This window comes from Diadema antillarum, unplaced genomic scaffold, assembly GCF_040938485.1.
Source record: "Diadema antillarum isolate AM-2024a unplaced genomic scaffold, OU_Dant_1.0 seq00001233_RagTag, whole genome shotgun sequence".
In the NCBI taxonomy this organism is placed as follows: Eukaryota; Metazoa; Echinodermata; class Echinoidea; order Diadematoida; family Diadematidae; genus Diadema; species Diadema antillarum.
Genome location: NW_027272021.1, coordinates 44296 through 67996, shown reverse-complemented (window position 1 = coordinate 67996; position 23701 = coordinate 44296).

The window sequence follows — 23701 nt, the reverse complement described above, 5'->3', positions numbered from 1 at the left end:
GCGATGCGTTGGGGGACAAGGCAGGCCCGATTGTTTGTACAGTACCGGTACTTCCTTCTAGAGAGCGTTCGTCGGCTCTTTATGGTACTAGCTAGTATACATTACTAACTAGTATTGTCAGAGCGGGTTGATATCAACCCACTCTGAGTATTGTGCTCTACCGCCCTCATGTGGCAATAGTAATTGACGGGGTCGGTGCAATATAGTGTTAACCCACACTTTGGTGAAAAATGAGTTACATGCATTTACACCATCCTGAATCACTGCTCTATAATCCCTAAAAATGTCATCTTGAAATTTAAGCAATAAGTGGGTTTTTAATGCGGGCATCTTTTTGCCCCGAAAATTAATCACATCTTATTAGCAGGAATATAATGCTAAGCCACACTTTTCAAGATGGCGACCTCCATGGTAGCAGACAGAAGGGTGTCATAAAAATATCTAAATCTGTACAGTGAAGAAACTTTTTCATCTACAAAAATGAGTGATTCATCACATAACTTGTACTCTTCTGCCAGTTATGAAAATGGAGATGAGATAAACATTAATGAAATTTTAAGCATTTAATGAGTATTTTTTGTTAATTTTTGTACTGTTGGGGTTAGCACTATTTTCATCCTAATTCTACTGATCATGACATTTTTCGCTAGTTTTTTATTTTTGTTGAACTTAACAGGAAAATACTACAATCACTGGTTTTAGGAGTATCTTAGCATTGTGCATTATGACCTATAAGAAAATTAATCAACGTTCATGGTCTGTCCCAGCACGTTAAAGTTTCATTAGTGGGTTAGCACTTTTTTCATGCTGACATATCGCTTCAAAAGGAAAGCTTCCTCGAAATTAATTAGTAGTTATATAACTGATGAAATGTATTGAAAATATAAATCTTTATTTGTTATGTGTGATTTTTTTTCATCGAAATGGCTTATTGCAATAAAGGTATTGTCTCTGGATTTATGATTTTTCACCGATGCAAGTGTGATCTGAAAACGTTCATATGGGTAAAAAAAAAATGTACGGATAGCTGGATATTTGGACATATGCCTCATCTGTTAGTAATTCTTACAGGGTTAGATCACTTGTGTAACAACATTTGAAATTGTCATTGATTAGTTTGTAACTTCTTTTGAATAAAATGGAATTTTGCTATGCTTTCACAGCCATTTTTAGGGGGATTAGCTATAGACAGTAGAAAATGGATGAAAACAAAATGCATTTTTAATATCGATAAATTTACCTCAAATTTAAAAAAAAAAAATCCTGCCGCTGTCAATACAGCTGTGCTTCCCTGTAGTTTCTTACATAACCGAGACACGATACTTACATGTTTAACATCCTTTGAAAGGATGTTACATTTATGATGTACAGTTGAACCTCTAGCATCCGGACAAGTCGGGACCGGGGCTCATCCGGATAAGGGATTTGGCCGGATACGGGAGACTCAATGCTTTATACATGTACATATCACAATACACATGTACTGATGTAGCCCATTGTAGTACCACATGTAGTAATGTGTATACTGCAACCTTTTCATTGTTACATTTGGGGATGTTTGGGGATGTTAAAATGTCTGAAGGTAAGCAATTTGGAAGGAAATTTGATGTAATGTATGTCAATCATGTTAGAAGTAATATGTAATTCATGTGTGTTTGTGTAGGAGTTCTCAAGGAGTTGGGAATCCCCCTTTCCTCCCGTAATTATTAAAAAAAATCACGGCGAGATTGCGTCCGTATAATAGAGAGATCCGGATAAAGGGAGGCCGGAATAGAGAGGTTCAACTGTACTGCAAACATTATTTTTCAAATCAAGACCTGAGGGTATTTTGCTAACCAGGTCGAAAAACCAGTTGGCAACTGGTACTGGTACCAGTTGATTCCAGTAAAGGCAACTGGTTTCAATATGGAAATTGGAATGAGTGACTAGAAATCAACTGGTATCAACTGGTATTCATTCAACTGGTATCAACTGGTATTCGTCCAACTGGAATCAACTGGTACCAGTTGTCAACTGGTATCAGTGTACTGGAATCAACTGGGATCCAGTTGATAAAATTAATTTGGTGTTGAATTATTTGGTGTATGGGTGTTTGGTGTATGTCAGGACATTGTTAATATCTAACTTAACAGAATCCTACAGCTAGTCTTAAAGCCTATACCTACCACTACATTTAGGCTTAGCCTACATCCTAGACCTAGTTAGTAATACCAGGGACATTTCATTCATATATATAGGGCTATATTGCTGTACATTGGTAATGATTTAAGACATGGTTACCAAGTAGATTAAACTTTTATTATAAAAATATGAAAATACCTCATCAGAGGTACAAGTTGAAATTGTGAATATCACGGCTATAATATTAGATAAATTTCTAATGCATTTCAGACATTTCTATGTTTATTCAAATCATAAAAAAGATAAATTTAACAATATTTTCTCATTTTCACAAAGATGATTTGAATAGCTTATGAATATTCACGAGCAAAAGAACCAGTAAAAACCAGTAGAAACCAACTGGTATCAACTGGTATTTGAATTTCAATGATTTAGTGGGTGTTAATATGGAATGAAGTTATAAGCAAGTCCAGTCTGTCACATGGGTATCAAATTGTGTAAACTAATTTGCACACACACCGAAACACACACACGTGCGCACACACGCACACACACACATACACGCACAAACACACGCACAAACTGGTCAAAATACAGTCTATCAGTTGAAATGTCAACTGATCTTCATTGGTTCCAGTTTCATTTAGTTGAAGTCATTAAGAGTCCAACTTCAATCACGTCAAATGTTTTGTTTAATTGTGTTTTGTTTACTTTTTAATGTAATGTTTTAACTAACTTTTGTTAACCTTTTAAATCAGTTTTAATTGAAAAGCTAATCGAATTCAAAAAGTAGACTTCAGTTTGTGTCAACTGGTACACAATGAGATATGAACTGATATCAAGTGGTACCAGTAGACTTGTACCGTTTTTAACTGGTAAGCAGTGCAACTTCAACTGGTATAAAACTGGTACCATTAAGACTTCAACTGCCACCAGTAGACTTGTGCTGGTTTCAACTGGTAAGCAGTGCAACTTCAACTGGTATAAACTGGTACCAGTAAGACTTCAGCTGGTACCAGTAGACTTGTACTGGTTCCAACTGGTAAGCAGTGTAACTTCAACTGGTATAAACTGGTACCAGTAGACTTGTACTAGTTTCAACTGGTAAGCAGTGCAATTAACTTCAGCTGGTATAAACTGGTACCAGTAAGATTTCAACTGGTACCAGTAGACTTGTACTGGTTTCAACTGGTAAGCAGTGCAACGTCAACTGGTATAAACTGGTACCAGTATATAAGACCTCAACTGGTACCAGTAGACTTGTACTGGTTCTAACTGGTAAGCAGTGCAACTTCAACTGGTATAAACTGGTACCAGTAAGACTTCAACTGGTACCAGTAGACTTGTACTGGTTTCAACTGGTAAGCAGTGCAACTTCAACTGGTATAAACTGGTACCAGTAAGACCTCAACTGGTACCAGTAGACTTGTACTGGTTCTAACTGGTAAGCAGTGCAACTTCAACTGGTATAAACTGGTACCAGTAAGACTTCAACTGGTACCAGTAGACTTGTACTGGTTTCAACTGGTAAGCAGTGCAACTTCAACTGGTATAAACTGGTACCAGTAAGACTTCAACTGGTACCAGTAGACTTGTACTGGTTTCAACTGGTAAGCAGTGCAACTTCAACTGGTATAAACTGGTACAAGTAAGACTATAACTGGTACCAGTAGACTTGTACTGGTTTCAACTTGTAAGCAATGTAACTTCAACTGGTATAAAATGGTACCAGTATGACTAAACTGGTATCAACTGGTACCAGTACATCTTCAACTGGTATCAACTGGTTTCAGTTAGAATTGCTTATTTTGTTACTGGAAATTTGGAGTTACCTTCTGATTTCAACTGGTACCAGTTGAAACCAGTTAAGACCAGTTAAAACCAGTAAAGACCAGTTAAAAATGCTTACTGGTTTCTACTGGTTTTTCGACCTGGGTACCTCGACGATTGGCTGTTAGCAGCCAGCTCCCAGACTCAGCTCTCTCACCAGTTGTCTTACCTGCTGAGAACGGTGCAGTCACTCGGGTTCCTTATAAATTGGGAGAAGTCAGAGCTCGTGCCCGCACGGTGCCCGACCTTCCTGGGTGCGGTGATCGACATCCCCCACCAGCAGGCGCGCCCCAGCCCAGCTCGGGTGACTACGATCATATCCGCCGCCCACCGCATCAGAGATCCTTGCTCCAATTCCTGGGGTATCTGGCGAGCCTGGTCGATGTGTTACCGGACTGTCGGCTACACATGCGCCCACTGCAAATCCATCTTCTCAATCATTTCCACCCGTCACGGGACCCCCTGACGAAGATGATTCCCCTGCCCCCGGCCGCCCGCCTGCTGTTCAGGCGGTGCATGGTGTTGCCCGGAGTTTCTGAGCAGGGGCAACCCCCTGCAGCCCCCGCCAGCTGACTACCGATGCCTCCCATATGGGCTGGGGCGGTCACTGTCAGGGGCTCCATATGCCTATGGGGACTGGTGCCATTCGCCTACCCTGCTCCCTCACATCAATGTGCTGGAGTTCCAAGCGGTTATTCTTACCCTCCACCACTTCTTGCCCCTAATCCAGGGCCAGGCTGTGTTGATACGCACGGACAATGTCACAATGGCAGCGTACATCAACAAACAGGGAGGCACGCACTCCACACGCTTGAACGCCCTCGCTGCCGTACTGTGGAGATGGTGCAGATGCAGGAGGATTTTTCCCATTGCCTCGTATATACTGGGCAGGGACAACCTCATTGCGGACTTCCTGTCCCAGGACCGGGTCCTCCCCTCCAAGTGGAGACTCAACCCGCAGATCATGAACCCGCTGGTACGTGAGTCGGATGCCCCCCCTGGAGGTGGATCTCTTCGCCTCGAAGCTCAATGCTCAGCTACCGAGGTACTGCACGAGGGTTGCAGGACCCCGCAGCTTGGCGGCTGGACGCCTTCTCCTTCCAGTGGAAGGGGTTCAGAGGCTATGCATTCCCGCCCTTTCCCCTCATTCCCCACGTCCAGCGGAAGATAAGACGGTCCCAGGCGACCATCCTCCTCATAGCCCCCTGGTGGCCAAGGAGGTCTTGGTTTCTGGAGCTCACCAACCTGCTAGTGGGGAGCCCAAGGCTCCTCCCCGCTCGCCCAGATCTGATAGCGCAGCCGGTGTCGGGAGCTCTACACCCCCGACCAAGCTCGCTTCACCTGATTGCCTGGCCCTTATCAGGGAATCCGGAACTCAGGCGGGCCTGTCAGAGCGAGCTGCATCGTTTGTTGCTCTCAGCTGGAAGGAATCCACCCGGAAAGCTTACAATTCCTGTTTGGCTGCATACTATTCCTGGTGCCAATCTCACGGGGTGGATCCCCGTACAGCACCTTTCAGGCCAAAAGGAAGGGCGCGGAAACGGAACACGTCCCCCCCCCCCCCCCCCCGAAGGAGAAGCCCAGCAGGTCCCTGGATGCTGGGGATATCGGGACGTGGAGGTAAGCATCCCTGAGATCTATGGATACTGTCCAATCTGCTGGTCTGAGACATGGGAGTATGGATGCCAATGTCTCCATACGAAAGTGATCTGTACTGATGTGTCGATTGATTCTCTTGAGATTGAGAATGAGGCGAAAGCTCCCCGAGCGCTTGGGAACCAGAAAGGTAGGGGAAAGGGAGAGCCGCGGGTGGTCGCGGATCCGTTCCACTGCCCTTTCGCTATCAGGGCGGCGATCTCGGCCGCCATGCCTCGGCGCTTGAGTGGAGGCAAGCAAGGGGGGGGGGGGGGAAGACGGATGACGCCTCCGGGTAAGGGAGTGGCGAGCCCGTCACACGGCCGGGTATCAGTTTTCTGATTAACGATATAAGATATTTTGATAAAATCAAAATAATCTAAAAATTCTTGACAGTGGACATTGTCGTTGTAATGAGGTAAATTCAACTTCAAGAAATTAGAGCTTAAATATTCTTGTCTTGGCTTCTAAATGACTTGTGGCATTACTATTTCGTACACAAGGGCTTTTGGGCATGCTGGATTCAAATTCATGTGACGGATGGTGGGGTTCAGAGCAAGAGAACACAGACCCAGGGGGTGGGGTTCAGAGCAAGAGTACACAGACCCAGGGGGTGGGGTTCAAAGCAAGAGCACACAGACCCAGGGGATGGGGTTCAGAGCAAGAGTACACAGACCCAGGGGGTGGGGTTCATGCAGAGCAAGAGTACACAGACCCAGGGGGTGGGATTCAGAGCAAGAGTACACAGACCCAGGGGGTGGGGTTCAGAGCAAGAGTACACAGACCCAGGGGGTGGGGTTCAGAGCAAGAGTACACAGACCCAGGGGGTGGCATAGATGCCAAGTTCAAAAAATTTTTATGAGTGAGATTTTCATGACTCAGCATCTCGGCGCCCGCGCGCGCGCGCATGTGAGTGCGCGAGGGAGCAAAGCGACTGAGAGATTGGGTCATGGGAGGGTGTGGGAGGGGGGCGTCCGCCCTCCCACGGTAGGGAGCTTTTTCAATTTTTAGCTCGTTAATGGCGCATACTTAAGTGACTATTTTTCACTTATTTTGAAAGACAAAAGGGAAATATGCCTTCAATTGCAACTCTCACGTTAATCCTTTAAGCTATGCTCCCAATGCGTGAGAAAAATGGGTGCCATGCGTGAGATCGTGAGACAGACCCTAAATGCTTGAGTCTCACTCACAATGCGTGAGACTTGGTAGCTCTGGGGTGGGGTTCAGAGCAAGAGTACACAGACCCAGGGGGTGGAGTTCAGAGCAAGAGTACACAGACCCAGGGGGTGGGGTTCAGAGCAAGACACACCCGGGGGTCTAAGAGTGTGCAGCAGATCTTTCACGTACAAAAAATCCCCCATATTGAGAGACGTCAATGGGGGTGGGGGATGATTCTCCCATAAAAGTACTGAGTAAACATAATCATTTTGCTCCTTGTTATTCTCGAGATGAGGAAATGTTACTGCTTTTTTTAAAAAAGAAAACTGTCTAAATATTACACCCAAAGATGGCTGAATTTCAATGTTGAAAATTTAAAATCTCCCTCTCGTGAGAGGCGGATAGGCCTACCCCCTTCCATATCCAGGGGGTATGCAAAATCTCTCTCGAGTGCTTGGGAAGGGGATAATCCCTCCCACCCCTCAAACGTTCGATCCTTTTCCTATACACATAGTACAGTTTTAGATTGACAAATTTCTACATGTTTCATCATAAGTGTGGACCAGGTCTGTAACTTCAGTTAAACACACACACACACACACACACACACACATTCCAACATAACATAACTTGCATGTTCCCTCGCCATGTCTTTTGTTAGTCACATTGATATCACAGAAATATGCAAGTTATGCTGAGTCGAGAGGAAGGTGCATTCCAATATCTTTTGTTAAACATTTCAGTACTTTAGCAATGATTGACAGATGATGTCATCTCAAGAATATTGGTTTGGAAGGATTTTTTTTTTTTTTGTGGGCGTTCCAAAGTAATCTGAAGAAAAATAGAAGAAAAAAATCGTTAGAAATATATGGAATGCTTCTAGATATTCATTTTACCGCAAAAGTGATGTTGAGGGTATCATAAATCAACACAAATCAACATACATTTGGATTTCAGGGCCCCTTTAATGAAAAATGATGCAGCAGGGCAATACTGAAATGAGTGTTAAAGGACAAGTTCACCTTCATAGACATGTGGGTTGTGTGAATGCAGCAATATTAGTAGAACACATCAGTGAGAGTTTGAGCAAAATCGGACAATCCGTTAAAAAGTTATCAATTTTTGAAGTTTCTGCTCAGTCACGGCTGGATGAAAAGACTACTATAGCTTGTGATGTCACATGAGTACAACGATATAAAGAAAGAATAAAGAAAATTCAACATATTTCCATTTTTCTCGCATAACAAAAGAACACTCGACTTCTCTCTTTCAGAAGGCAGGGGGAATAATATTACCCTTAACATACGTCAGTAGCAAGTCGAAGAAATGTGCACTTTATTCAAAAAGTAAAGTTTTGTGAAATTCTTTTTATTTTCCTTATATAGTTGTACGCATGTGACATCATACACTCTAGTAGTCTTCTCTTCCAGCAGTGACTGCGCAGATACTCGAAATATTCATAACTTTTGAACGGATTGTCCAATTTTCCTCAAACTTTCACTGATGTGTTCTACTAATATTGCTGCATTCTCTCAATCCTTATGTATATGAAGGTGGACTTGTCCTTTAAGATATAAACAGAAAATCGCATCGAAAATCTCCTAGACACACCTGGAGGCAGTGATAGGCGTTGTCAAAATAGATACAGTAATGTATTCATTGATTTATGAAATAAATGTAATATATGTGGGCCTACAACTACACATAATCATGGGGTGATGTTCGTTATTCCAAAGGTTCGTTATTCCAAGGTTTGTTAATCCGAAACACACGAATTCCCTATACCTAGAGGTTCGTTAATCCGAACATTTGCGGCGTTATTCCGAAGGTTAGTTATTCCGAAGGTTCATTAATCAGAAAATTATGAAATAGGGTTCGCTATTCCGAAGGTTCGTTAATCCGAAAATGAAATAGGGTTCGCTATTCCGAAGGTTCGTTGATCCGAAATGAAATAGGGGAAACGAACGTTCTGAATAACGAGCTTTGTTTCATTTTCAGATTAACGAACCTTCGGAATAACGAACCTTATTCAATTTTTGGATTAATGAGCCTTTGAAATAACAAACCTTATCACATTTTCAAATTAACGAACCTTCGGAATAATGAATCTTCGCAATAACGAAGCTTCTGAATAACGAAGCTTCGGAGTAAAGAACCTTCGGAATAACGAACCTTCGGAATAATGAATCTTCGCAATAACGAAGCTTCTGAATAACGAAGCTTCGGAGTAAAGAACCTTCGGAATAACGAACCTTCGGAATAACGAACTCTGACCTAATTATGGGATATTGCGGCTACTCCATGACCTTTCATCCCAGGCAGAACTGCCCCTGAATAGTTGTCTTGGGCCGGGGGTTTAGGGGTGCCCTATTGGGAATTGTCCAGCGGAATTGATCTGGAGGGTAATAAGTTTGATATCCGGAGGTACATGTAGTTATAGGCTATCAAGACTATGAGTAATCTACCGATTGATGGTTATCTGGTTGGTAATTGCCCTGGGGTGATTGTCCAGGTGATATTTATCCGGGGGGGGGGGATGGTGGTTGTCGGGGAAGGGGGGAGGAGATAGTTGCCCTCCTGCTAACAACCCTGGAGGGTAAGTTGTTCGGGGCTAGCCCTGGGATTGCCCTGGGGGGTAATTGCACTGGGAAAAGTGAAGATTGCAGTGGTAATTCCCCAGGGTAATATTGATTATCAGGTAGTAGTTGTTATGCCAAGGGTACTAATGCCTGTAGTAGTTATCCCGACTGTAGTTATCCGATTGTTATTTTTTTTTTTTTGGGGGGGGGGACTTATGGGGGTTGTTATCGGGGGGTAGTTATCCGGTGGGTAGTTGTCCGGGGGTAGTTATATCCACGGAGTAGTTATCCAGGGGGTAGTTATCCAGGGGGTAGTTATCCTGGGGGTATCCTAGTTATCCAGGGGGTAGTTATCCGGGGGGTAGTTACCCAGGGGGTAGCTATCCGGGGGTAGTTATCCAGGAGGTAGCTATCCGGGGGGTAGTTATCCAGGGGGTAGTTATCCTGGGGGTAGTTTTCCAGGGGTAGTCATCCTGGGGGTAGTTATCCGTGGGGTAGTCGTCGTAAGGGGGAATTGCCCAGGGGAATGATCACCCTAGGAGGGTAGTTGTCCGGGAGCTAGTTGTCCGGCGGGTAGTTGCCCCAGGGAGAAATTGTCCGGGGGGGGGGGGGTAATTATCTTTGTGGTAGTTATCCGGAGGGTGGTTTTCAAGTGGGTAGTGTTCCTAGACCCGTGTGAAGTCGTTTCATCCAGAGCTTCTCTCTGCTGGTTCGGACTGTGTCTGGACGAGTGCCTAAAGATTCAAAGCCATGCAGAGTCATATCAGTGATGGAGTGATTGGGGAGATTGAAATGATGGCCCACTGGAGACTCGAGCTTAGCTGCGTTGACGGTAGATCTGTGTCCATAGAAGCGTCTTTTGAGTGCTGCCTTATGGTTTCCTCAACATACTGGATCCTACAAACTCTGAAAGTGATGAGATACATGAAATCAGTGGCGGTACGAGTGATGTTGCCCTTCGGTAAGTGTGAGAGATGCCTGTAGAGTTACTGGTGAAAGAGTCACTCTCATGGATGTGTATGCTACAAACGATGCACCTACTGGCTGAACATTAATGTGCCATGCTGTAAGGGAGAAGAATTGTCAGTGAGGAAGGGTACTTTAGCACGAACGATCGAGATCCTTGAGCTAGGTTGTGGGGACGTCGGTATGCCAGGATGGGAGTATATGGAACGGCCTATAAGCTAGATGATCAGAGGTGTGAAGAATATGGTGATTGTCACGAAGGATATTGTTGAGAGGGGGTAGATTGGGATGGAAGGTGGTCACGAGGGGTATTCTGTCAGTGGTGTCCTGCTTGTTGGTTTCGAAACCACCGATTGGTTTGAGAACTTCAGATCTGGGGAGAGAACGAACTTTGCTGATGGCTTGTTGAACTCTTGGCTTGTTGAACGGAGAGCCAGGCCACCCCTTCTTCTCCGGTTGCCGACCAGCCCACGCTTGCCGATATTCAGCGCAGCATTACGGAATCATCTTCTAATCTAAGCTCTAAGCTCGACACCCTCACCAGTGAGGTTACCTTACTCAGAGGGAAAATGTCGGAAATAGAAGCTTCAGTGACTATGAATTCCGACAAAATTATTGAAATGGAGCGCAAACAACTGCCTGAAATTGAAAGCCATATGGCGGCCGAAATTGCGGATCTGAAGGAAAAGCTTATGACCATGGAATTGTACAACCGGCGCTCTAACCTTTTGTTCTACGGCGTAGAGGAGAAACGTGATGAAAATATCTACCAAGTTCTATCGGACACCTTCGCCTATCTCGGCCTCGAAGTCGACGACGCCAGTAACATCGCCATGGTGAACGCTCACCGATTGCCGCGACGCCAGGTTTCCGATGGCCAGGCTGAGCAGGATCGCCCACCCCAACCCAACCCCATTATCGCTAAGTTTGTTCACATGCGGGACAGAAACAGGATCCTAACGGCTTTTGAGGATCGTCAACGCAAGCCCGACCTCGCTTCTCAAGATTCTGTCGCGACTCCCTCCCCACCTCCCCACCAACGGAAAAGAATCACGGTCCGCACTGATTTGCCACCGGCCATGAAAATCACTAGAGGACAGCTAGCCAAAACTGCCTACAGACTGAGGAAAGAGAAAGGTGTGTCAACCAAGATTGCTGTCGTGGGAACGAAGGTAATCTTGAAATGGAAAGAAAAAAATATTAGCAAATGGAATGACTACAGTGATTAGAATGAGTCAACTTTGTTTCATGCATCCAGATTACTGCAACGAAGCATTTTGTCACACTCGTCTTGTCATGTATAATAGATTTCATTACAGATAATTTCTTATGCATACAATCAATGCTTGTCTATGTTACGCGGTGATCCTGTCGACGGTTATAGTCGTTCGCATTGACCTCATAGACAGTTTTTTCTCTACATATTTAATGCTTTGTTGAGATAAACGTCAGCAATGAGTAACGTTAAGTCTTTTTTTCGTATTGTAAACGAAATTTTGAAATGCAAGGAAAAATACTAACAAAGGAATAACTACAATGAAACGAATCAACTTTGTTACATGCATTTTGATTACTACAATGAAGAAATTAGTCATACAATTTCGTCTTGTCATGTATAATAGATATCAATACAGATAGCTTCTTATGCTACAATCAATGCTTGGCTATATTAAGCGGTAATATACTGCTCAACGGTGATAGTCGTTTGCATTGACCACCAAGACAGTTTTTTTTTCTACGAGATAAACGTTAGCAGTGACTTACGTTGTGTGTGTGGGTTTTTTTTTTTTTTTTGCATTGCTCTAGTGCGTATGCTTGCTCAGCGTGTTTATATAGTTCAATAGTTCAATAGTTCAATAGTTTATTATTTCCATCATCACAAAGAAAAGAAAAGAAAAAGTTGACATAATCCAAAGTGATACAATTTTTTTTTTCATTTCTCTTACACTCGTCCGATGAAGGATTTTTTTTCAATACAATATAAAGTATATTATACACGAATGATGTCGTAAAAAAGAAACAATGCACTTTGTCATGGCAACAAAAATAGTAAATAATCACAATGATGGAAAACAGTGTTCCACTAAAAAAGCCACGCTTGTAAAACGTGGAACACTGGAACAAAACAACAACAGCACCAATTTGTTATACCAATAAGACATATTCATTTTAAATTCTTCTATATACTATTGTACATTTTACTCATTGATATAATGATGTTGATACTATGAACAATACTTACTAGGATTTTAGGATGCAAACGTATAAACTATGTAACATATCACATTTGTGGCGCAGACACTATGGGGCCAGGTGTGCCAGGAAAATTGAACGGAAAGGAAGATATGCAATCGGCCACAAAAAAACATAACGACGACAACAACAACAACAATAACACAATACACAGAAACAACAGAAGTTGAGGAAATGCACTCAGACAGATACTGGACAACGAAGAACGAGGAAAAAGGAGCAGGGAAGAATAGAGAAGGAAAAGGAGAGGGATGGAAAAGGTCTGTGGACACACTACAAAATCTCAAGGAAAAGTGAAACATGACGGGTTTTTTCATTGAACAGAATTAACTGGTATATTTAGAAAACAAATATTTTTTGAGTTTATACTTAAATGTAATTAACTTCACAGATTCTTTTAGATCATTATCTAAGCTATTCCAAAATCTGGGTCCGGTATAAACAAATGTATTTTGAGTGTGTACAGTTCTAACTAAGGGAAGATGAAATTCTTTAGATTGTCTAGTGGGATAATTATGTACGTGGCTGTTACGATGAAATAAAGAATAAAATATTTTGGGTAGATGATTACAGTTGTAATTAAACATAAATTGACCAAGTTGAAACAAATACAACTCTTTTATTTTCAGAATTTTGTGCTCAAGGAAAAGCTTGTCAGTATGTGCTCGGATATGAAGGTTAAAAACGATTCTGAGCGCCATCTTTTGCAGAAGAAAAAGTTTATCTAACAATGTCGAATATGTATTCCCCCAAGCAAGAATTCCGTAATTCAAGTACGGCAATACCAAACTTGAATAAAGCGTAATCAAAGCCGAAGAAGGAAGATAATATTTCAATCTATTCATTATGCCTATGTTACGTGCAATTACTTTACAAATATTGTTTATGTGACACTTCCATGATAACTTATTATCAACACAAACACCTAAGAATTTAATAGACGAAACCTCTTCTAGGGGAGTAGTGTCAAATATAACATTACCTGGTAATCTATCTAAAGAATTACTGAAAAACATATACTTTGTCTTCTCAATATTCAGTGACAATTTATTTGCATATATCCATTGTGAGACATTCTTCAATTCATCATTCACTGTACTAATCAAAGTATTAGGGTCAGGGTGGGAATAAAAAAGATTGGAATCATCCGCGAATAATATGAAAGAGAGTTTATCTGAATATCTATAAAAATCATTAATGTAAACTATAAATAACAGTGGGCCTAACAAACTTCCTTGCGGAACACCACATTCTATTTTCTTCATAGAAGAATCAAAACTGTTCACATGTACATATTGAAATCTGTCAGATAAATAACTCGTAAACCATTGCAAGGCTTTTCCGCGAATACCATAATGGGATAACTTAGAAAGAAGTATACCGTGATTAATCGTATCAAAAGCCTTTGAGAAGTCCAGGAAGATGCCTATTGTATGCGAAAATGTATCAAGTGCATGTGTAATCTTTTCCACAAAGGTAAGTAAAGCGTGGGTGGTGTTGTGATTTTCTCTGAATCCAAATTGAAAATTCGTAAATTTAAATTTAAATCGTAGTTTCTCTGACTCCACTACCATTATCGTGCTTAATTGACATTGCTTTCCGTCAGTGTACAAGCTAAAAGATGATGTTTTAGTTATTTGTTTAAAAAAAAAGAAAAAAGGAAGAAACTTCACTGATGTCGTTTTATGGGCATAACTAATCATACTGCGAGTTTTGTGTAGGATTATGTAGGCCCATAGTGCTGAACACATCACTGTAGTCCACATTTTGTTCATTGATTTATAGTTTAGCCCAAAGTGGTGCCTGTGAGCAGACAACCGTTTCTTCTCTATGACGAGATTCTTGTCTAGTTCCTTTTTCCACTCCATTACTTGTGACCTTGACTTAGGTCCATGTTTCGTATCTGATATATATGTACATTTTTTCTTTTGTTTTTGTCTTGTCTTTCTGTTTCCGGGATCTTTCCCGTGGAGTTTCGTTTGTACTGTATGTTTTTCTTGTGGAAAATTTATCAGCAGTTTCCGTTCACACAAAACACTTGCTGTTTGCGAGTACTCTAATAGCACATTTTTACTTCTGATAGAATCAAGAAATCTCTTGTCTCTCACCTGGTTTACTAGAAGAACATTCTTGTGTACCACGCTCCAGAAGCATTCCTTATATTCTTTCTTGATAAGATTCCTCTTACATATGCATTTGTGTGAATTAATGCATGACTCATCCGTTTTCGTAACGGCAATTTGCATTTTTGGCGTCAGTTTGTTGCTTGGTATCGAAATCTACCAACTGGTATTTCTCGCTGTTTACGTTTCACACCAGCTTGTCTTAAATGTCTCTTCCTATAATGGCAATGTCAGGTATTTTCTGCTTCCTTTTGAAATGTTTATATGCTACTTGGCAACGAAATCTCCCAATTGTTATTCACACGGTGTTTCCGTTTCTGGCAAAGTATGTCAATGTGTCTCTTTGTTTAGTAGTAATGTTATGCTTTTCTCGTATGTGCAGTGTCAATATGTTACGCGATGTACATTGAAACCTCCCAACAGGTGTTATTTTCGTATGTCACACGTTTGGGAACCATGCCTCGTTTGTTTCTCCGTCCCGCAAGAAAGTGGTAGTTTCTTTGCTGTCAACTTTTCCTCCCCCACTAGTTGTAATCTAATTCACAATGGCTAATGAGGTTAATATAAACTCCTCACTTGTGACCGAGATTTCAGATTGTACTGACAACCCTGGCTTTTTACGGTCAATTTATACGGCCACACCTGAGTTGCAATTTGATTTTGATCCCAATGATCGGTTAGTTTACAACATCACTACTAATTATCACTCTGTGAATGAAATGATTGAACAAATGCAAAAGACTTCTACGAGTGAACTTCTTCTTTTGCATTACAATATCAGAAGTCTTAATAAAAAGATTGATCAGCTGCAAATATTTTTAAACCAAGTGAAATCTGATTGTTCTGTTATTGGTATCTCAGAAACTTGGATAAACAATTTGCCGTCCTCGTTTTTTTCTATTCCTGGGTATACATTTCATTCGAATAATAGGCTTGATAGGAAAGGGGGTGGTGTAGGATTTTTTGTTACAAACAATTTGAAAGTTAAAATATTGAAAGATTTGAATATAATGTGTGATAGTTTGGAATGTATTTTTATTGAAATCGAATTATCAAAACAAACGAATATTGTAGTTGGTGAAGTATATAAGCCACCGTCTTCCAATTTCCGGGACTTTTTTTTATGCTTTTTCTGATTTGTTGCTAACGCCTTCCCTATACCAAAAAAAATATTTTCATTATGGGAGATTTTAATTTGAATTTGCTTCACTACAATGAAAATGTTCACTGCCAAGAATTTTTAGATCTGATGTTATCCAAATACCTTATACCGTTAATAAGAAAACCTACCCGTGTGACTGACACATCATCCACGTTGATAGACAATATTTTTTGTAATAATATTTCATCTGTATTATCTGGTGTCATAGTATCCGATATATCTGATCATTTCCCGATATACGCAAAGGTTCCTCTCGCGAAAAGTTGTTGTCTTAAGTCTCAAGGATTTACTTTTCGTGATTTTTCTGATAGAAACATCGATAGACTCAGGGAGAGATTATTGATTGCTAACTGGGAAGAAGTCTTTGGTATTGATAATGATGTAGAAACTGCATTTAATATTTTTTGGGATAAATTTTCACTGCTTTATGATGAAATTATTCCTTTACGACAATCCACCCGTTCTACCAATAAAAAAGCACCAAGAATGCCTTGGATCACCAAGTCCCTCCTTAAGTCTATCAATCATAAGAATAATTTATTTTGTAAATATAAGAGGAATCCAAATGATAAAACGAAAGGTAAATATGCTCGTTATCGTAATATTCTTACAACTACTTTGGAGACTTGCTAAGAGAAGTTATTTCACAAGGCAGTTTGACCTTTACAAAAACGATACCAAGAGCACGTGGAAGGTGATTAATAAAGTTCTCAGAGTTAAAGATAAACCAGAACAAGTCAAGGAAATATCCCAGCATGGTATTTTGATCCAAAATCCGATACATGTTGCTAATGCGTTTAATGATTTTTTTTTTTTGTTGATTTAGGCCCCAATCTTGCTAGTAATATCCCAGTAACAGATAAAGAATTTCATTATTTCTTAACTGATCCAAATCCTCAATCTGTGTTTTTTACTCCCATCCAAGAATACGAGGTGAGGGATGTAGTTCTTAAGTTAAAAGCAAAAAAGGGTGCTGGACATGATGGTATTACGAATTTTTTACTGAAAAATATTATATCCGCAATATTGTCTCCTTTAACATAAATATTGAATTTGTCCCTTGTTACTGGCGTAGTGCCTAGTCAAATGAAAATTGCCAAAGTTGTTCCGGTTTATAAAAAAGGTAATAAACAAGATGTAAGTAATTATCGTCCTATTTCTCTTTTGACGGCGATTTCTAAGATTCTTGAACATTATATTCTCGTGTAATTAAGTTCTTAAATGAATGTAATATTTTTTGTGAGTCTCAATTTGGATTTAGGAAAAAACACTCTACTACTCACGCTGTGCTTGCTTTTATAGATAAAGTAGCCCACGCTATAGACGACTCATCTCATACTGTTGGTATATTCCTAGACCTGTCCAAGGCCTTTGACACTATCGATCATGGTATTTTGTTATATAAACTCTCACATTATGGAATACGTGGAAAGGCCTTGGACTGGTTCAGGAACTATTTAACTAACAGGAAACAGTTTGTAAATATCAACGGCTTTAGTTCCAGTCTAAAAACACTATCTTGCGGGGTCCCTCAAGGATCCCCTTTAGGCCCACTTTTGTTTATTCTTTATATAAATGACTTTAGAAATTCATCTAATGTTTTATCTTTTCTTCTTTTTGCCGATGATTCTAATATTTTCTTTTCACATCGAGATCGAACAACTCTTTTAGAAGTAGTGAACAGAGAATTAATGTCGGTTCAAATGTGGATTCAAGCAAATAAGTTATCTCTTAATGTAAACAAAACTGTTTATATGTTATTTAGTAACTCCGTTACGCATTCGCCTGGCGATATAAAAATGAATAATGATTGTTTGACTCAAGTTGAATCGTCCAAATTTTTAGGTCTTTATATTGACCATGAATTAACATGGAAATATCATATAGATTATTTGTCTAAGATGCTTTCGAGAAATACTGGGATCTTAAATAAGCTAAAACATTTTTTTCCCAAGTATATTTTTAAAAATTTATATTCAATGCTTGTTTTACCCTATCTCAGTTACGGTATACTTGCCTGGGGCAACTGTGCCAAATTACACATTGATAAAATTTTCAAACTACAAAAACGGGCTATTCGTTCAGTTAATCTAGCCGATTTTTATTGTCACACGAATCATTTTTTCTTTGAAAACAGACTCCTTAAGGTTGCTGACTTGTTTTTATATAACTTAGGCACATTTATGTTTCAGTTATCAGCCAACGGCTTGCCTGACGTATTTACCCACATGTTTCAGAAAAACTATGCCGTCCATGCTTACCCAACAAGACAAAGAGATTCATTTCACCTTCCACGTACTCGTACTCTCCTTGCTCAAAAAACAATTGTTTTTACCGGACCTAAATTCTGGAATGATCTTCCCACCGACTTAATCAATTGCTCTAGTATGTTTATATTCAAACAAAAATCGAAATCAAAGTTAATAAATGAATATAACCTGTCTGATTAGAATTTTTCTTTGATATGTTATCTGCAGTATCCTTATTCAATGTATGATGAATCAACCTGCAGTTTATGATTGTTTGCTTCTGGTTTATGCTCCCATTATATAATCACTGCATCCGTACTATTGTAGTAACATATTGAACTCGTTATGAATTTGATTCTAGATATGTGTGTGTATATACTTGTGTATCTATATGCTATATTAACTTTTTTACCCTGTTGTTATTCCTTAGGTTCTTGGGTTGTTTTTTTTTTTTCCTTTTCTTTTTCATCTCTTTTATTTTCTTTTTCCTTTGTACCTTGATAATTTAGTTTTTATATAGTTTCGTCATTATTACTTTGTGTCCTATCTCCATTGAATGCATATCAAATTTACATTGGTATATTTTCTTGGAACCTGCGTTTACAAGCTTTGCTTTTGCGGTTCCATCATATTTCACAAGTTATAGAGAATTGTCTTATGTACATTATATACGCTGACACGCTTTCTGTCCATGACCCGATTTATAACATATTTTGTATCTTGCTTGGTTTGTATTCTTTTTAGTGTATTTCGATGAAATGTATATCTCATGTGATATATGAAAATAAATATGCTGGAACTGTTTACTGTGTCTCGAGTGTAAGACCGGTGCAGTTTCAGTTATTCAATTCAATTCAACTCTCCTGGTACCGTAGTAGTCTGGGTGCCAAAGCCACTTTTTGGGCCTAACCTTGTTTTATCGTCCACCCAATGTTTTTTGATGGTTTTACCCTATTTCGGGGGTGCTGAATCCGAATCTGGATGATGCAACTCTTGCATCCTTGAGGGTTTTGAGATATTCAAGATGGCCGCCAAAATGGCGGCCCGAACTGGAAATTCTCACTTATTATCCTTCTAAATGGTGATAAATTGAAAACAATTGATGGTTTTACCCTATTTCGAGGATGTCAATCCGAATCTGGATGATGCAACTCTTGCATCCTTGAGGATTTTGAGATATTCAAGATGGCCGCCAGAATGGCCCCCAAAACCGAAAATTCCCACGTATTACCTTCTGAATGGTGTGAAATTGAAAATAACTGATGATCCTATACCCTATTTGGAAGGTGCTGAATCCGAATCTGGATGATGCAACTTATGCATCCATGATGTTTTTTGAGATATTCAAGATGGCCGCCAAAATGGCCGCCAATTAAAACCGGAAATTCCCATGTATTTCCTTCTAAATGGTGACAAAGATTGAAAACAATAGATGGTTCTACCCTATTTCCAGGGTGCTGAATCCGAATCTGAATGATGCAAACTTTGCATCCTTGAGGGTATTGAGATATTCAAGATGGCCGCCAAAATGGCCGCCAATTAAAACCGGAAATTTCTATGTATTAGCTTTTAAATGGTGAGAAATAGAAAACAATTGATGGTTTTACCCTATTTCGAGGGTGCTGAATCCGAATCTGGATGATGCACCTCGAGATAGCCAAGATGGCCGCCAAAATGGCCGCCAAAACTTAAACTCTTATGTATTTCCTTCTTATAAATGGTGAGAAATTGATAACTTTGATGGTTTTACCCTATTTTTTTTTTGACTGAAAGATTTCAGGTTTTCGTCAACGGCACAGTTTGAACTTGCTGTATATACAGTGAAACCAGCTATACCGGATATCTTTGAGTTGGTACGATACAAGACGTGTGCCAGCAATGAACCCTTCAAGACTACAGATGCGGTTGAATGATTGCAAGATTACATCATTTCCTCTTCATATAATGGATAAGTTTTGAACACTAACAATCAATGGACAAGACATGTTCACCTAAATCATATTGTGATAGTGATGTAGAGAAGTTTACTGAAATTACCCAACATTACCTGTCTTAATCCATGAGCAGTTTAAATCTCTTCATCCATGAACACTCAAATTGGTTAATTGCTTTATATTGGTGGTCTTGATGACATTGTTGAAGACACGAGTGGGACATTTTTTATAGTTATGCTTCAATCTTTTTCGGCAATATGATGTAACATATATGTATATATGTGTATATATATACACACAGTGCGAGAAGAAGAGCAATCGTGGACGTACCTATAGTGATCAACGTGCGTGTTGAATAGTTGATAATCCAGTACTTACGAATATCATAATCGCGCAGAGTGCTTTTGAAACTACCCTTATTGATATCTACTATAGTGGTCATGGATGTAACCATTTCCAATGACGTAATCAGAATATGCAACAGTTTCATAAGAATACGAGGCGAGACTCGTCAGAATACAAGACAAGTTTCAACACCAAATACCAGCATGCCATAATTTAATTTTACTCTATTGATAGCCGAAAAGGATTAACTTCAAATCGTGGAGCCATATCATTGGCGACCACAAGCGTTATCTTATAACAATTATGCATGAAGAAATTTTCAGTCGTATCTTTGTGTTTGTACGTTTCAGTATGATGTCAATATCACTTCTTTTTTCCAGTACTAACTAACGAACACACAAAACAACGGTAACGAAAACATAACCTCCTCCCTTGGCGGAGGTAATAACAATCATCATCACCATCATCATCATCATTATCATCGTAGTTACGGGCCTGCAGCTGGATGGTCGTCGGGATTGATGTGACGAAAAGATGGACGTTACCGTTGGTTTGTGTGTTCGTTAGTTAGTACTGGAAAAAAAAGTGATATTGCCATCATACTGAAACGTACATTAACATTTTCAGTCGTATCTTTGTGTTTGTACGTTTCAGTATGATGTCAATATCACTTCTTTTTTCCAGTATGTGTTAAAGTTCCGTTTGAGATATATTGGAATATCTCAGTATATTACAATACCATTGTGACAGTCATTCTGGATGCCAATAACTTTTGGCTAATTTGACAAATTCGCTCAACTGCGTTGAATGTAAGAATACGAATTATTGCTTTTCACCCTGCATGGGTTTAATCCCCCGCTTTACGTTAGAGCACAATACTTCACCATATAAGTATAAGAAAATGTTAAGGAGTTTCCGTTCATACAGGACATTTATAGATGTCCCAAAACCTTCAAAGACCTTCAGCACCCTCGAAATAGGGTAAGACCATCAATTTATTTTAAAATTTTCACCATTAAGAAAAAATATATTAACATTGGAATTTCTGCCACTTATTTTGGCTGTCATCTTGGACGTCTAAAAACCCTAAAGAATGGACGAATTTCAACAACCAAGTTTCGAGGGTGCTGAATAGGGTCTAAAATTTTCCAATTTTGACAGTTATTTTGGCGGTCATCTTGGACATCTAAAAACCCTAAAAAAAAGAACGCGAAAGTTACATCAACCAGGTTCGGATTCAGCACCCTCGAAATAGAGTAAAACCGCCAATTGTTTTCAATTTTACACCATTTAGAAGGTAATATAGGGCTTACATGAAATTTTCGTTTTTGACGGCCATTTAGGGGCCATTCTGGCGGCCATCTTTATTATCTCAAAACCCTCAAGGAAGCAAGAGCTGTATCCTGGAGCCTCAAATTCAGCAAACGCAAAATAGTGTAAAACCATTAACTTTTTTATATTTTACACCATTTAGAAGGAAATAGGGGGTCTACATATGAATTTCCGTTGTTGGCGGTCATTTTTGACGACCATCTTTATCATCTCAAAACCCTTAAGGATGCAAGAGTTGTATCCTGAGCTTCGGATTCAGCACGCTCAAAATAAGATAAAAACCACCAATTCCTTTCAAATTGTCACCGTTCAGAAGGAAATACATGGGAACTTCCGTTTTGGGCGGTCATTTTAACGGCCATATTGAATATCTCAAAATCTTCAACAATGCAGGAGTTGCATCATCCAGATTCTGATTCAGCACCCTAGAAATAGGGTAAAACCATCAATTGTTTTCAATTTCTCACCATTTAGAAGGAAATACATCATGTGGGAATTTCCGGTTTTAATCGGCGGCCATTTTGGCGGCCATCTTGAATATCTCAAAAACTTCATGGATGCAAGAGTTGCATCATCCAGATTCGGATTCAGCACCTTCCAATTGGGTAGAATCATCAATTATTTTCAATTTCACACCATTTAGAAGGAAATACGTGGGAATTTTCGGTTTTGGCGGCCATTTTGGCGGCCATCTTGAATATCACAAAATCCTCAAGGATGCAAGAGTTGCATCATCCAGATTCGGATTCAGCACCCTCGCAATAGGGTAAAACCCATCAATTGTTTTCAATTTCACACCATTTAGAAGGAAATACATGGGAATTTCCGGTTTTAATTGGCGGCCATTTTGGCGGCCATCTTGAATATCTCAAAAACTTTATGGATGCATAAGTTGCATCATCCAGATTCGGATTCAGCACCTGCCAAATAGGGTAGAATTATAAATTATTTTCAAAATCCCACTATTTAGAAGGAAATACTTGGGAATTTTCGGTTTGGCGGCCATTCTGGCGGCCATCTTGAATATCTCAAAATCCTCAAGGATGCAAGAGTTGCATCATCCAGATTTGGATTCAGCACCCCCAAAATAGGGTAAAACCATCAATTGTTTTCAATATCTCACCATTTAGAAGGAAATACGTGGGAATTTCCGGTTTTGGCGGCCATTTTGGCGGCCATCTTGAATATCTCAAAACCCTCAAGGATGCAAGAGTTGCATCATCCAGATTCGGATTCAGCACCCCCAAAATAGGGTAAAACCATCAGAAAACATTGGGTGGACGGTAAAACAAGGTTCAGCCTCTGGCACCCAGACTATAGCCCCTGGCTGCGAGATGTCTTTTCAGGTTCCTGGCATGGTAAGAAAAATCAGGATCCTCAGAGCAGTTTCGGCGAAGTCCGGGCTTGACTGTAAGCGACACTGGTTTTGCAGCGGCGGGGTGGCAGCTGGCTGATTGTATATACTGATGGATTTCTGTGGGCTTATTTTAGAGAGTGGTGGTGACGTGGTCAGGTTAGATTCCTTCCTACGGTTAAATCAAGGAAGTTGGTCTCCTCTTGGGGAAAATCAGAAGTGAATTTGATGGTTCTGTCGAAAGATTTGATGTGGTCACTGAAAACATGGAGGCTTTCTTCCTCCCTGGTCCAGATCATCTGAAAATGTCATAGATGTAGCGCCACCAAATCTATGGACGACAGGGTGCTGAATCTAACATCTGCTGCTCCAGCTTGGTCATGAAGAGACAGGCGAAGGAGTTAGCCATCCTGGTACCCATTGCTGTGCTAGATACCTGTGATTGCATGAATGTGAAGTTGTTTTTCGTCAGTACATGAGACATGGAGGGATTTGATGTCAAATGGGGGGGGGGGGGGGGTTGTAATGGCCGCTACGAGCCTAAGCCTCACATGAGTCTAGGATACATTCATCATGGGGAATACTGGTGTAAAGAGATGAGATGTCGAAAGTACCGATGATGATCGCAGTCTCGGGTATCTGGTCCTTGATGTCATCGAG